Raw genomic sequence first — 17,149 nt, 5'->3', positions numbered from 1 at the left:
AAGGAAGGGAAGGAAGGGAAGGAAGAAAGGAAGGAAGGAAGGAAGGAAGGAAGGAAGGAAGGAAGGGCGAAAAAAAGTCCACAAAAGCTAAGGAGATGAAGATAGCTGAGGTGAAGAGACAAAGATCTTAGCATCCAAGCATGAAAATGGGAGTTCAGATGCTCAAAACCCACATAAACACTGGGTGAGTCCACCTATAGTTCCAGTGCTTATAAACCAGAGATAAGACACCTGAATCAAGCTAGTTAGTGAGGCTAATCATTTCATAAATCTCTAGGTTCAGTTCAGAGACCCTGCCTTGGTGAGTAAGATAAAGAACAATCAAGAAAGACCCCTGACATCAACTTCTGGCTTTCATGTTCACATGGATATACATACACTCACTTTTCAATGCATGTGGTTGTAGAGAATTTTCCTGAGATTAAAACCTTCCATATTGAAGGGCAACTTCATAAGCCATTGGATGTGGAAAGGGAGGTGATACAACAGAGCCTTCTAAGGGGAGGTAAAACACTGTTCTGTCTGGTCGCTCATTAACACAGAAAGTACACAACTCAAAATAGCTTCAGGAAGTCCCTGAAACTGACTGTATTCAATAGGTCCCTCCCTCTCGAAGAGTCCAGATCAGATTCTCAGCACAAAGGAGATTTATTTGCTCCAGAGAGACAAATGGCAGGGAATAAGAGACAAGGATAGGGGATAGAAGACATGAGAGAAAGGGAAGAGGACAAGGGAGATGGGTGAGACAGATGTGACCCATAGGTAAAAAGAGAAACCCTGTGTTAGAATGAGGTGTTTAATTTTGATTGGACAGGTTAATTAGGGCAGCCAAAGAGGGGATTGATTACTGGATTTCAATACTTTAATTGCTGACCTTGGTAGCTCAGGTGTTGGAAGTTGTCAAATAAGGGAACAGACCTCTGTGGGTAGCTTTTGGAATGTAATCTAATGGTTTTTAGTAAGGTTTAGGGAAGAGGAAAAGGCAAGGCCTTCCAGAGTTGTAGGCACCCAGCTCAAGCCAGCTACAAACGCTTCAGTAAAGACTGTTGAGAGTCACTCTTAGACAAGCTGAGCTGCCTAAGAACTCTCAGACCAGCCAAGCAGCCTGTAAAAATCCAACAAGACAAGTTGCCTGGGAAAGACTCAGGCCAACTCAGGCACCTGGGAAGGACACCCTCTGATCTGTTGATCCGTGTGCTCCAGGCTTGCAGCTGTGTGAGTTGTGGCACATGCTGGGGTGAGCTTTAGTGATGCAGCTGTCTTTGGGTCATTTCTGCTCCTGTCAGTAACTCCTGAAAGTAACCCCAATAAAACTCATTGGTTCACCAAGTTGCACTTTGGTGGCACCTACTTTGATCTGTCGTGTTTCCCTGTCTGGGGTGAGTAGATCTTTGCACACGCCTCCTCAGGAACTGCATCACATTTACCCACACATGTGAACATGCATATATGCACATCACATGTACATGTGGGAAGAAAGCAGAAAATCGACACGGCCACAAGTCACTGTCACATGTTCGCATGTCTGCCTCTTCCCCAGCCCCAGGTACTGTGTTTTAATAACTGGAGGAGGACAGACTAAGATGGGTTAAGTTCATCACGAGTAGACAAGGATGATCTTGAACTTCTGATCTTCCGGCCTTCAGTTCTCAAATGCTAGAACTACAGGTGTGAGCCACCAGCCTGGCTTGATACAGTACTAAGGATCCAGACCAGGGCTTCATGCATTTGAGGCCAACACTCTGAGGCAGAGCAGCTGAGTTTCTTCTCCAGCCCCAGGTACTGTGTTTTAATAACTGGAGGAGAACAGACCAAGATGGGTTAAGTTCATCGTATCACAGGCTTTGGCAGCAGACTCGGACCACAGATGGGCAGAGGCAAACCCCAGGGTGCAATGCTCCAAACGGGGATTGTAACAGAAAAATCAAAAGAACAGCTGTAGCTCCTTCAACATTATAGTTTTTAAAATTCTAAGCATGTGAAGAACCATAAAAATCACAAGTAGGCCCCTGGATCATAATAGATGAATAACGGATTTATAATCTTTAAAACGGCAAGGAGAATGGCTTACATTTGTACCACTTCCTCTTTTGATTACAATCATTGTCCCAGGAGCGAATTCGTGCTGTGCCTTCTCTGATTCTTTTTGCAATCCATCACCAGGAAACACCAGAAGGGTAGCGCTGCTGTAAATCTCAGAAAGACAATAAAAGCCACTAGAACTTCTGACCTGTTGTTGGTTTTGGTTGTTGCTTGTTTATCATAATTCAAACAGGCAGCCATTTTCTTGCTGTGGCTAGTTGGCCACTTCATTAACCCGGAAGAATGAGGTAGTCTGGACAGTTAGCTCCCAGAATATTTTTTAAAAAGGTTAAAGCCAAAAGGCAAATGCTTGCTGGTTTTAATAAATAAACCTGGATATTAGTTACTTATCTTACTCTGGGTTTCCAGCCTGGGAGCCAAGAAGTGGTACAAAGTGTGTTTCTCCCCGGATTGTTTGTCATTTTTCTAGTGCTTTCTAGCCATATGTAGTTTGAATGTCAATAAACTTTGGGGAAGTTGCTATACTTTCCCTTCTCTGAAACACCCAGACTGCAACAGAATAAAAGAAAAATTACTTTTTCCTTAGTGGGTGATTTGGGAAGTCCATCTGTTGTGTTGCTTTGATTGGTTAATGAATAAATCTGTTTCAGCCAGTGCTTAGCAGAAATAGAGCTAGGTGGGGAAACTAAACTGAATGCTGGGAGAAAGAAGGCAGAGTCAAAAAGAAGCCAGGGGAGAAAGATGCAAGCTGCCAGTAGGCCATGAGCCTCGTGGTAAAATACAAAATAATGGAAATGGGTTAATTCTAGATGTAAGAGCTAGTTAGCAATACGCTTAAATAATTGGCCAAGCAGTGATTTAATTAATGTAGTTTCTGAATGATTATTTCGGGTCTGAGCAGCCAGGACCGAACTAACGGCCTCCTACAACAAGTGGGGACTTCATTTTTCCAATTCAGGCGGTTCTCCTTTCTTTTAAGTAAACATCTATGAAACTGGTAAGAACTGTTTTAAAATCAAAATCTCATTTTTCCCCTCAAATCTCACTGCTTGCAAAATACACTATGAGTGTCTCAAGGATAGCACACATGGAGACAGCTGCAGGGGCCTGCACATGGGCTCTAGCTGACGACAAACCACTATGGCCTGAAGGAGGACACTGTGCTACGCGGGTCTCTGTGTAAACACCTGGAAAACAAGAGCTGTACCATGGAAGCAAATCATAGCAAAGAAGATGGGGACACTGTTCCATTTCATGGGTGGTACCCACATCCTGCAGTTAGGAAACTACAATGATGGCATATAAACTCAGTAATTTCTAAATTAAAAAAGAAATTGCTTCATGGGGCTGGAGTGATAGCTTAGTAGTTAAGAGCCAAGTTCAGAGCACAGCTCCCACGTCCAACGGCTCACAATGCCCGTGCCATCAGCTCTAAGGAATCCGATTCCCTTTTCTGGAATCCAAGAGCACCAGCAGTCACACGTGTGTGGGCACACACGCACACAAACACACATGCACACACACACATACACACATACACACACATATACACACACACACACAAAGATGCACATACATACACATGATTAAAAGTATGATAATTTGTAAAGCACCATTTCTTTTCAGTCTTTTGTTGCCTTCTCTCTCTCTCCACTGGTCCAGCTATGGTATCTATGTTCTTATAGCACAGGACTCCATTGGTCCAGCTATGGTATCTATGTTCTTATAGCACAGGACTCGATTGGTCCAGCTATGGTATCTATGTTCTTATAGCACAGGACTCCACTGGTCCAGCAATGGTATCTATGTTCTTATAGCACAGGACTCCATTGGTCCAGCTATGGCATCTATGTTCTTATAGCACAGGACTCCATTGGTCCAGCTACGGTATCTATGTTCTTATAGCACAGGACTCCACTGGTCCAGCAATGGTATCTATGTTCTTATAGCACCGGACTCTATTGGTCCAGCTATGGTATCTATGTTCTTATAGCACAGGACTCCATTGGCCCAGCTATGGTATCTATGTTCTTATAGCACAGGACTCCACTGGTCCAGCAATGGTATCTATGTTCTTATAGCACCGGACTCCATTGGTCCAGCTATGGTATCTATGTTCTTATAGCACAGGACTCCACTGGTCCAGCAATGGTATCTATGTTCTTATAGCACAGGACTCCACTGGTCCAGCTATAGTATCTCTGTTATTGTGGCACAGGAAATACATTACGCATCACAGAGACTGTCATTTCACAGCTGACCTGATGACAGAATTGTGTCTTTCCCATCTCTTCTGCTGTATTCCCCCTGGCCGGGAGCAACTTCATACACAGACAACACTGAGGCCTATGGGGAATTTCTCCCTTCCAGGCTGCAAACCTTGGGATACATTGTTATATGAATAGTATTACATCATTTTCACACAGTGCTTTTGATTGATGCAGTAGTCTCCAGAAATCATACCAGATACACAGCCTCTTGCTTGTTATTTTCACTGCGATCATTATGCAAATGTGAATGAAACACATTTATAGATTATTACACAGATTTGATTAGCAATATTTTAAGATTTCCTTCTTTCTTTTTTTTCTTTCTTTCTCTCTTGTCTCCCTCTGAAGTCCTGACTGTCCTGGAACTCACTGTATAGACCAGGCTAGCCTCAAAATCCCAGAGCTCCATCTGCCTCTGTCTCCCTAATACAGGGGTTAAAGGTGAGTGCCACCATTCAAAAGGATTTACTTCATTTGTAATTAAGTTCATGTGTGTATCTACGTGTTGTTATGTACATGTGAGTGTAAATGTCCTCAAGGGCCAGCTGAGCCGCCTCTCAAGCACAATTAAGGTAGTCATCAATCTGATTACAAGGAAAGGACAGTTCAGGCACCCTCTCCACTACTGCTTAAATTCTTACCTGGGGTCATCCTTGTGGTTTCCTCAGAATTTTCCTAGTGCCTCATTTATTGCTAACCCCAGAATGGCTCCCTCTTTCGAGGTATCTTTTTCCTTGTTCTCCCTCTCTGTCCTTCTCCCCTCCCCACTCACCTACCACCCTCACCCCAAGCTGCCAATTTGCTAAGGAGATCTTGTCTACGTCCATATATGTCTCCTTTAGGGTTCTCCTTGTTTCCTGTCTTCTCTGGGATCATGGACTATAGGTTAGTTATCCTTTGCTTTATACTTAATATCCACTTATCAGTGAGTACGTACCATGATTGTCTTTCTTGGTCTGGGTTACTTCACTCAGGATGGTTTTTCTAGTTCCATCCATTTGCCTGCAAATTTCCAGATGTCATTGTTTTTTACTGCTGAGTAGTACTCCATTGTGTAAATGTACTAATTTTCTTTATCTACTCTTCAGCTGAGGACACCTAGGCTGTTTCCAGGGCATGGCTATTACAACAATGCTGCTATGAACATAGTTGAGCAAATGTCCTTTTGGATATATGCCCAAGAGTGTTATTGCTCGGTCCTGAGGTAGATTGATTCCCAATTTTCTGAGAAACAACCATGCTGGTTTTTAAAATAGCTGTACAAGTTTGTGCTCCCACAAGCAATGGAGGAGTGTACACCTTACTGTGCACTCCATCCAGCCCAAGCTTTCATTAGTGTTTTTGATCTTAACCATTCTGACAGGTGTAAGATGGTATCTCAGAGTTGTTTTGAGTTGGATTTCCCTAATGTCTAAAAATGCTGAGCAGTTCCTTAAGAGTTCCTTTGGCCATTTCAGATTCTTTTATTGAGAATTCTCTGTTTAGATGTATACTCAATTTTTATTGGATTATTTAATATTTTGATATCTACTTCTTTGTATATTTTGGTGATCAGTCCTCTGTCAAATGTGGGATTGGTGAAGTTTTTTTCCCATTCTGTAGCTGTTGTTTTGTCTTATTGACTATCATTTGCTTTACAGAAGCTCCTCAGTTGCCAAGATCCTATTTATTAATTGTTTCTCTCAGTGTCTGTGCTACTGGTGTCATATTCAGGTTGTGATCTCCTGTACCAATGCGTTCAAGGTTACTTCCCACTTTCTCTTCTATGAGGTTCAGTGTGGCTGGCTTTATGTTGAGGTCTTTGATCCATTTGGACTTGAGTTTTGTGCTTGGGGATAGATATTTACATTTGTCTACATATCAACATCCAGTTATGCCAGGACCATTTGTTGAAGGTGATTTCTTTTTTTCATTGTATAATTTTAGTTTCTTTGTCAAAAATCAGGTGTTCAAAGCCAGGTGGTGGTGGCACATGCCTTTAATTCCAGCACTCGGGAGGCAGAGTCAGGTGTATTTCTGTGAGTTCAAAGCCAGCCTGGTCTACAAGAGCTGATTCCAGGACAGGCTCTAAAGCTACAGAGAATCCCTGTCTCAAAAAAAAATCAGATATTCATAGGTGTTGGATTAATATCAGGGTTCTTAGAATAGATTCCATTGGTTCCCCTGTCTGTTTTTGTGCCAATACCAAGCTATTTTTATTACTGTAGCTCTGTAATAGAGGTTGAAGTTAGGAATGGTGATGACTCTAGAAGTTTCTTTATTGTACAGTATTGTTTTAGCTATCCTGGCTTTTTTGTTTCTCCATATGAAGTTAAGTATTATTCTTCTAAGGTCTGTGAAGAATCATGCTGGGATTTTGATTGGATTTGCATTGAATCTGTAAATTGATTTTTGTAAGATTGCCATTTTTACTATGTTGATTCTACCTATCCAAGAGCATGGAAGTTTGCTGTGGGACAATGGTTTGTACCCTGTCAATTGTATTTTAATAAAATTCTGATTGGCCAGTAGCCAGACAGGAAGTATAAGTGGGACAACCATGCAGGAAGTAGAGGCAGGGCGATGAGAACAGGAGAATTCTGGGAAGAGCAAAGCTTGGTCTGCAGTCGTGACTCAGCCACAGAAGAAGCAAGATGTGACTGCCTCGCTGAATAAGGTACTGAACCACATGGCTAACATAGACAAGAATAGTGGGCTAATATAAGTTATAAGAGTTAATAAGAAGTCTGAGCTACTAGGTCAATCAGTTTATTAACTAATGTAGACCTCTGTGTGATTTCTTTGGGACTTATGACTGTGGGAACTGGGCAGGACAGAAACCATAGTCAACAGGAGTTTTTTTCATTTTCTAATGTCTTCTTCAATTTCTTTCTTTAAAGACTTAAAGTTCTTGTCATACAGGTCTTTCATTTGTTTGGTTAGAGTTAACCCAAGATAGTTTCTATTGTAAAGGGAGATGTTTCTCTGATTTCCTTCTCAGCCCATTTGTCATCTGTATATAAGAGGGCTACTGTTTTCTGTTTTTGTTTTTTAGTTGATCTTATATCCTACTACATTACTGAAGGTGTTTATCTGTTGCAGGAGTTCCCTGGTAGAATTTTGGGGGGCACCTATGTGAACTATCATATCATCTGCAAATAGCAAAAGTTTGACTTCTTCTTTTCCAATTTGTATCCCCTTGATCTCCTTTTGTTGTCTTATTACTCTAGCTAGGACTTCAAGTACTATATTGAATAGATATAGAAAGTGTGGACAACCTTGTCTTGTTCCTGATTTTAGTGGAATCACTTTGAGTTTCTCTCCACTTAGCTTGATGTTGACTGTTGAATTGCTGTATATTGACTTTATTATGTTGAGGGATGTTCCTTGTATCCCTGCTCTCTCCAAGACATTTATGATGAAGAGGTGTTAGATTTTGTCAAAGGCTTTTTCAGTATGTAATGAGATGATCACATTGCTTTATTCTTTCAGTTTGATTATATGGTGTATTACATTGACAAATTTTTATATGTTGAGTCACCCTTGCACCTCTGGGATGAAGCCTACTTGACCATGGTGGATGATTTTTCTGATGTGTTCTTGGATGCGGATTTCTAGTATTTTATTATATACTTTTGCATCAATGATCATGAGGGAGATTAGTCTGTAATTTTCCTTCTTATTTGCATCTTTGGGTACCAGGGAAATTGTCACCTCATAAAAAGAGTTTGGTAGTGTTCCTTCTGTTTCTGTTGTGTGGAACAATTTGAAGAGTATTGATATTAGCTCTTCTTTGAAATTCTGGTAGAATTCTGTGCGAAATGCATCTAGTCCTGGGTGTTTTCTGGTTGGGAGACTGTTGATGACTGCTTCCATTTCCTTAGGGGTTAAAAGCCCTATTTAAATTGTTTACCCATTCTTGAATTAATTTTGGTATGTGGTACCTGTCCAGAAAATTGTCTATTTCCTTTAAATTTTCCAATTTTGCGAAGTACAAGTTTCTGAAGTATGACCTAATGATTCTCTGGAGTTCCTCTGTGTCTGTTATTATGTCCCTCTTTTCACTTCTGATTGTGTTTATTTGGATGTTCTCTCCCTGCCTTTAGGTTAGTTTGGATAAAGGTTTGTCTATCTTGTTGATTTTCTCAAAGAACCAACTTTTTGTCTCATTGATTCTTTGTACTGTTTTGTTTATCTTTTATTGATTTCAGCCCTCAATTTGATTCCTTCCTGACATCTCCTCCTCCTGGGTGAATTTGCTTCTTTTCTTTCCTAGAGCTTTCAAGTGGTGTGCTGTTAAGTTGCTAGTGTGAGATTTCTCCAGGTTCTTTATGTACTCACTTAATACTATGAACTTTCCTCTTAGCACTGCTTTCAAAGTGTATATTCTTTTGTGTTTGGGCAAAATTTTCTGTAGATGTCTGTTAAGTCCATTTGAGTCATAACTTCTATTAGCTCCTTTATTTCTCTGTTGAGTTTCTGTCTGGCAGACCTGTCCAGTCATGGGAGTCGGGTGTTGAATTCTCCCACTATTAGTGTGTAGAGTATGATATGTAATTTAAACTTCAGTAATGTTTCTTTTACACGTGTGGGTGCCCTTATATTTGGGGCATAGATATTCAGAATTGAAAATTAATCTTGATGGATTTTTCCTGTGATGAATATGGTATGTTCTTCTTCATATCTTTTAATTAATTTTAGATTGAAGTATTAGGAGAGCTACAGCCACTTGTTTCTTATATCTATTTAATTGGAAAATCTTTTCCCAATCCTTTCTCTGAGGTAAAGTCTGTCATTGAGGTTGAGGTGTATTTCTTGTAAGCAGCAGAAGAATGGATCCTGTTTTCATATCTATTCTCTTAGTCTGCATCTTTTTATAGGTGAATTGAGCATTGATATTTAGAGATATTAATGACCAATGATGTATCTGTTATTTTTGGTTTTGGTTGTAGTGGTGGTGATGGCATTGTGTGTGTGTGTTTTATCTTTGGGTTTTGCTGGTGTGGGATTATCTATTGCCTGTTTTTGTAGGTGAGTTAGCTTCCTCGGGTTGGAGTTTTCTGACTAGTACTTTCTGTAGGACTGGATTTGTAAAAAGGTACTGTTTAAATCTGTTTTCTTCATAGAATATTATATTTTCTCTGTCTATAGTGATTGAAAGCTTTACTGGGTATAGTAGTCTGGGCTTGCATTTTTTCTCTTTTCTGTATGTTTAGTGTTTTGATTTTTGGGCAGTGGGCCAGTCTATTTGGTATTCTGTATGCTTCTTGTACCTTCATAGGCATATGCTTCTTAAGGTTAGGAAAGCTTTCTTCTATGATTTTGTTGAATATGTTATCTGTGCCTTTGAGCTGGAGTTCCTTTCCTTCTTCTACCCCTATTATTCTTAGATTTGGTCTTTTCATGGTATCCCAGATTTCTTGGATATTTTGTGTTAAGAGTTTGTTGGATTTAACATTTTCTTTGACCAATGAATCTATTTCTTCTATCATATCTTTAACACCTGAGATTCTTTTCTCCACCTCTTGTATTCTGCCTCCCAAGTGCTAAGATTAAAGGTGTGCACCACTACTGCCCAGCTTTCTTTGCTTTCTTTAAGGGATTTGTTGATTTTTCCAATTTTTTTGTTTGTCAAGTAATTTTCTTCTGTTTTGTCTGTGTTGGGATGTTCAGGTCTTGCTGATATAGAACCACTAGTTTCTGGTGGTGCCATATTGCTCTTTATGTTGTTGAATGTGTTCTTATATTGCCGTTTTCCCATCCCTTCCTCCAGTGCATGCATGTAGAGCCTGTGGCTTAGGTGGTCACTCTTCCTCCAGGTACAGGCAGGATTGTGTCTCTGGTGGCTGCTGGTAGGTTTCTGAAACTCCTCCAGGTATAGGCAGGGCCAAGGCTCACATAGTCACAGATGCCATTGGGGATGGTTGGGGGTGTGGGAGGCTGTTCCCAGATCTTTCTGGCTTCATTGGGTAGGGGTAGGGCACTCTGGGGGCTACAGCCTAAAGAGCATGGCCTTCCTGTCAGGGGCCCAGATACTCACCTCTGCAGGTGGGGGCAGAACCAAGTCTCTGGTGGTCAAAGATGCTGTGGGTGCTGGTTGGGGGTTCAGGGAGGCTGCTCCCAGGTCTCTCCAAACTCTGGTGGATGGGGTTGGGACACAGATGTACCTACAGGATCTAGGGCCTAGAGAATCTTTTAAAAAATAAAACATTATCTCCCTTAATTTCTCAAGTTGAGCACTCCAGGCTGACTAAGGCCTACCCTGATTAGTAATGAATGTCTGTGCCAGGACACAAGAAGATTTCAAAGATATCAAGTAGAGTGTCTAACCACAGAACTGTATGGCAACACTGGTAAATTGGTTGTGCATGTGGCCCCTGCTTTGGTGAGCCTTACACATGGCTACCCACAATGCAATCAGATCTTGTGATTGTAAAACACCATAGCACCATAACCTCTCATGAAATCTACTACCATTCTAGCCATGAAGCTGCATGGAAATGATATTTTCCAACCACTAAAAGGGAAACATTTTCTCTGGTATCTTAATGTAAGAGCTTCCAGAAATTTTCCAAAATGGAAAAATATGTCCACTATTCCTGAAGGAAGAGCTACCCTCTATATCAATGTGGTCCCATAAAAGCTCAAGGGTCATAGGCAGGCCACATGTGTAATCTCTGAGGTTTCTTACAACCCCATAAAAAAGTTAAAAAGTAGGTCTTAGGAATGTAGCTAGGTAGTAAAGTGCCTGCCTAGTCTACTAGTTTATTTTCCCAGTGCTGTGATAAAATGTTGAGAAACAATCTGTGAGACAAGGGGTTTCTCATGGCTCATAGTTGAAGAGCACAGTCCATCAGGACAAGGAAGTCATGACAACAAGAGCTTGGAGCAGTTTCTTCTGCTGAGAGTACTCTGGATGCTCAGAGCCACGAATTCCTTTCCTGGTATGGGAGAATTGTCTGTATTCTGTCAATCATGTTTTAAATAAACGTTGACTGGCCAGGCAGGAAGTATAGGTAGGAAAACCAGACAGGAAGTAGAAATGATGCAATGAGAACAGGAGAATTCTGGGAAGGAGGAAATTGATTTCTCCCACTCGACCCAGACCACCGAAACAGCAGGATGTGATCTGCCCCACTGAAAAAGGTACTGAGCCACATGACTAACATAGATCAGAATAATGGGTTAATATAAGCTACAAGAGCTAATAAGTAGCCTGACCTACTGGGCCAATCAGCTTTATAACTTACAGAGATCTCTGTGTGATTTTCTTTGGGGCTTGCTGGCTGTGGGGAACTGGGCAGGACAGAAAACCCCAACAAGCAGGCCCCTTCATGTTATACTTTTCTTCATTACTCAGAGAGACAATGGACTATATTCAGGGTGCAGTCCCTAAATCAGGGACATATAAGGAAAATTTTTCTTATATCACACTCACAATCAAGAAGAGAGAACAATGAATACAAGATGCCGCTCTGCTCTCTTTCTCCAATTCTGTGGTCTAGGATCCCAGGCAGAGAATGATACTGCCCACTCTAGGACATCACACCACTTCAATAAACATCGCCAACATCATCCCCAGAGGCATGTTCCAGTCCAGGGGACTTATAGAGTATAAATGCTGTCGCTTTGACAACCAACACTAAACACATGCAGCATCATTTCTTCAGCATTCTGGCTTAGATGAACTCACCCAGCTTGTGCTAATTACTTGTAGCTACTGAAACACACAGCTGCAGAATCTGTCGCACTAAAACGTTACACACCTTTTCACATAAAGCTGCCAGAAGTCATTGCCCATTTCTGTGTGATAGGAAATCTTCGTTGTCTGTCTGAGTAGATCTGAAATCACTTCAGAAGCACGTTTCTGGGCATGTCAGTGAGAATGTTTCCAAAGAGATCTAACTGTGGAGGAAACAGTCACCCTGATGGTGGTGGCACCATCCTATGGACTCAAGTCCTGAGCTTCATGAAAAGGGGTAAGGGCACTGAGTGCCATCTTTTCTCTCTCTCTCCCCCTCTCTCTCTCTCTGTCTGTCTGTCTGTCTGTCTCCCACTGTCCCCTCTCTCTCCTGACTGTAGACACATGTGGCCACCATCTCACACTTCTGCTGCCATTTATTTTTATTTCCTGCCATGATAGACTACATGCATTCCCTCAAAGTGCGAATCAAAATAAATCCTTGCTCATTTAATTTGCTTGTCAGAAATTGTGATACAGTTCAAGAGTATCAAAATATATCGTATGGAATTCTCAAGGAATTTTAAATTACTTTTAAAATAACATTTTTTGCTTTAAAAAAGTAATTAATGCAGAGAACAAATCTTAAAACCAGGTCGCTTACAAGAGCTTCCTCAGCTCCCACCGGCGTCCACGGAGCGAGGCCCTGTGCACGTCTGCAGCTCCCTCTGGACAGCTCCACCACATCGCTTCCCTCCTTTCACTTCTTATCATCCTTTACAAGACTGCTAACTCCTATAAATGAAGACTATGTCATTGTCCTTCTCCCCAGCACCTGCTCAAAGACGCAATTAGTGACCGATAAGTGGAGAAGTGAATCAGACAGACAATCAATCATATCGTCTTTAGAACAAAGCCACGCACGGTGAAAAAATTTGAATATTGTGAATAATCTAGATACAAAGGGTAAGGTGTGGATAATCAGCCCAATATTTTTAAAGCTGAGTCATGGAGGACAAAGGATAGGAAGGATTTTACTAGCATAAAGAGAGGCAGATTCTATTGCATGGAATGGTATCACCTACAGTGGGTCTTCTTCAATTAACCTAATCAAAAAAACCGCCATATTATAGACAAACCCAGATTTATATCTGTGGTGAGTCTAAGGCCCACAAGTTGACCACATAAACCACAGCACGTTGCTACCCCAGTCTGAGTGTTATATTTATATCCCATAGCTGTTTGCTTTCACTCCACCAGGGCAGAGCTGAATAGCTGCTCCCAAAGCCCCGACTGGACCCGCAGGACCTGTGATATTTACTGTCTTAGGCTTTCGCTGAAAAATTAGCAGGCCACAAATTTACCAGTGAGTCTGGGAAATCCCCGTATAGGAAATATTCAGAGACTGCATCTGTCCAGGCTGTTGAAGTAATGTGTTCTTTTGAGGGGGAAATGGCAACTATTGAAGCCCCTCCCCTCCAAGTAGATCTGTTCATGCATCTATGATACATCTGCTTTCCCAAACCAAAAATCAGTGCAGGGGATGTGAACCAATCCTCTGGCACACATGAAATGCTATTTGATCCCCAGCACTGTAGACACTGGGTATGGTCAGGATATTTTTCTTTATATGTCCCTGATTTAAGGACTGTATCCTAAATATAGTCCTTTGCCTCTCTGAGTAATGAAGGAAATGAATTCGTGGCTTCAAGCATCACCAGAGCACTCTCAGAGGAAGCTGCTGTACTGGACTCAAAGAAAACAGACTCCAGTAACCGGCCTAGCTGCTGTTGGCATTTCCCAGCAGGCCTTGCTCCAGCCTCCTCCTCTCCTTCTCGCGCGGCTCCTCACTGCAGGGTCTAATCACAGTTGCCCCTCAGCGACCGTTCTTTATGATGCTGGATGACTTTAATGAAGTGGGAGCCACCGGTGAGAGGAGAGTGTCGCTTCTACCATCATTGCAACACATTTCCAGTACGCTAAATAGTACTGGGTAAATCGTTCTACAGATAAAGCAAGCCACAATAGTGTCTGCACGCACTGCCCACAAAGACACTAATCCCCTTTACAGCCCTCTCCTACTTGCCCAGAAGATGCTCATGGTTGAAGGCAGCTGGGAAGGCCCCGCCGTTTGAAGCAGGAATCACTTTTAGCTGCTGTCTGCTTCTTCCCGGGGGTCTCCTAAAACGAGGTGATGGGTTTAAGCAAAGCCTCCCTCAGTTTTTCCCATTTATGAAGTGATTGTCTCTTCTCCTTTTTTACCTCAGCGGCTGTGCCAGGGAGCTGAACTCTTGTTCCCAACTTTCTGCAGAGTAATTTTACTTGTCTGAAAGAATTGGTTGTTTTAGAAGAAAAAACGGAGAACTCTAGTGAGCCTGTTATTTAAAAAAGAAGGAGGATTGTATAATTCACAGCTGTCCTAGGCCAGCCAGGGAGAATACTTGGCGCTTCCTCTCCCCAACCTCTGAGGCTGGAGAATACCTACATAAAAGGTGGTGGGGAATATTTGCCCCATGGAACCTGTCTTAGTCAGGGTGGCTGTTGCTTCCATGAAACTCCAGGACGAAAGCAGCCCGGGGAAAAAAAGGTTTATTTGGCTTGCACGCCCTGAGTCACAGTCCACTGAGGGAAACCAAGGCAAGAACTCAAAGAACTTAAAGCAGGCAGGAACCTGGAGGCAGTAGCTGGTGCAGAGGGCATGGAGGGGTGCCGCTTACTGACTGACTTCTTTGGTCTTACTCAGCCTGCTTTTTATAAAAACCACCCACAACGAGCTGGGCCCTCCCCCATCAATTATTTAAGAAAACAGTCTTCAAGCTTGCCTGGAGCCTGATCTCCTGGAGGCATTTTCTCAGCTGAGGATCCCTCCCCTCAAGTGACTGCACCCTGTGTCCAGCTGGCATAAACCGTACAGCAGGAAATACCCACAGGACAGGGCACATCTGGTCAATGAGGCTCAGAGAGGTTCTTCTGAGCTGCCATTAACTAACCGGTCCTTGATGTTTAACAACCCCTGCTCTTTTCTAGTCTCTGGACATTGTGTCTCATCCTTCTCAATTCATGAGAAAAAAAGTCTTAAAAAACCTGCAGAGCCCAATAAACCCTCCTCTGTCCGTCCAGTTTCTCCTATATACAGTGTTCCATTCTTGGAAAAGAAAGCATCATGTTCTATTTTAAAGACTATGAACTAGTTTGAGTATAACTTAAGAAATATTAAGAGCCGGGCGGTGGTGGCACACGCCTTTAATCCCAGCACTCGGGAGGCAGAGGCAGGCGGATCTCTGTGAGTTTGAGGCCAACCTGGTCTACAAGAGCTAGTTCCAGGACAGGAACCAAAAAAAAAAAGCTACGGAGAAACCCTGTCTCAAAAATCCAAAAAAAAAAAAAAAAAGAAAAAGAAAGAAAGAAAGAAAGAAAGATTAAGACACACCAGCTATCATCCCCACTGCACCTGTAACCCCCAGAGCCTTGGCCCAGACTGACCCTGGAGAAGTCAGTATCTGGGTCCCCGCTTAGAGGACCCAGCTCTTTAGGCCCTTGTCTGGGTAAGAACACCCCATTTCTCCACCCTCACCCACCAAGCCCCAGAGACCCCAAGCAGCCCACACACACTCGCTCCCATCCTCTGCTAGATCTGTGACCACTGGAGCCTTCACCCAGACTACCCCTGGAGAGGAGCCTCAAAGGCAGGGACCTACCTGCACCCAGAGGAAGAGTAACCACCTAAGTCACAGGCTCCACTGTCACCGAGTGGAGAAAGAGGGACCCCTGAAGCACAGACTCCACCTGTATCCACTGAGGGAACCATGGGCAGGGTTAGAACACATCCAGTATCATAAAGTTCAGTTGCCACCACCAGAACCTAGTGGTCCTACAACAGGAAGACATGAAGAAGCAGAAGAAAACAACCTTCAATATAACTTTATGATGATAAGACCCTTAAAGAAGAAATGAAAAATTCCCTTACAAATTGGAAGAAATCAATAAATCTCTTAAAGAAACCCAATTAAAAAAAAACAATCAAAGAGGTGAAGCAAACAGCTCAAACAGTTCAAGAGATGAAAACTGAAATAGACAAAATAAAGAAAACATAAACAGATGGAATCCTAGAAATGAAAAATCTGGGTACTGAACAGGAACTACAGATGCAAGCATAATCAACAGATTACAAGAGATAGAAGAGAGAATCTCAAGAATTGAAGATATGATAGAGGAATGAAATTCATTGGTCAAAGAAAATGTTAAATCCAACAAATCTTTAACACAAAACATCCAGGAAATCTGGGTCACCATGAGAAGACCAAATCTAAAAATAATAGGGATAAAAGAAGTTCAACTCAAAGGTACAGTAAATATATTCAACAAAATTTTAGAAGAAAACTTTTCTAACCTAAAGAAGTATATGCTTATGAAGATACAAGAGGCTTACAAAGCACCAAATAGACTAGACCAGAAAAGAAAGACCCCTTACCATATAACAATCAAAATACTAAACATACAGAATAAAGAAAAAAATCTTAAGAGCTGCAAATGAAAAAGACCAAGTAACATATAAGGGCAGACCCATCAGAATTACACCTGACTTCTCAATGGAAACTCTGAAAGTCAGAAGGTCCTGCTTGGATATGTTGCAGACACTAAGAGATCATGGATGCAAGCCCACACTACTATACTCAGTAAAGCTTTCAATCACCATAGATGGATAAAATAAGATATTCCATGATAAAATCAAATTTAATTTACCTATCCATAAATCCAGCATTACAGAAAGTACTAGAAGAAAAATTACAACCCAAGGAAATTAGCTACACCCATGGAAACACAGACAACAAGTAACCTCACATCTCACACTATCAAACCTCAAAGAGGAGAAACATCACCACCAAAAAAAAAAAATCACTGGTCACTAATATCTCTTAACATCAATGGACTCAATTCACCTATAAAAAGACACAGGTTAACATAATGGATACAAAAACAGGATCCATCCTTCTCCTGCATACAAAAAACACAACTCAATCTCAAAGACAAGCATTGACTCAGAGTAAAGGGTTGGGAAAAGATATTCTAATCAAATGGACCTAAGAAAAAGCAGGTGTAGCTACCCTAATATCTAATAAAATAGACTTCAAACTAAAGTCAATCAAAAGAGATGGAGGACACTCATACTCATCAG

Source organism: Microtus oregoni, unplaced genomic scaffold (genome assembly GCF_018167655.1).
Source record: "Microtus oregoni isolate MIOR12 unplaced genomic scaffold, Mior012 000010F_ref0000083, whole genome shotgun sequence".
Lineage (NCBI taxonomy): Eukaryota > Metazoa > Chordata > Mammalia > Rodentia > Cricetidae > Microtus > Microtus oregoni.
The sequence above is the reverse complement of the archived record's forward strand: the minus strand, read 5'-3'. Positions refer to the sequence as shown.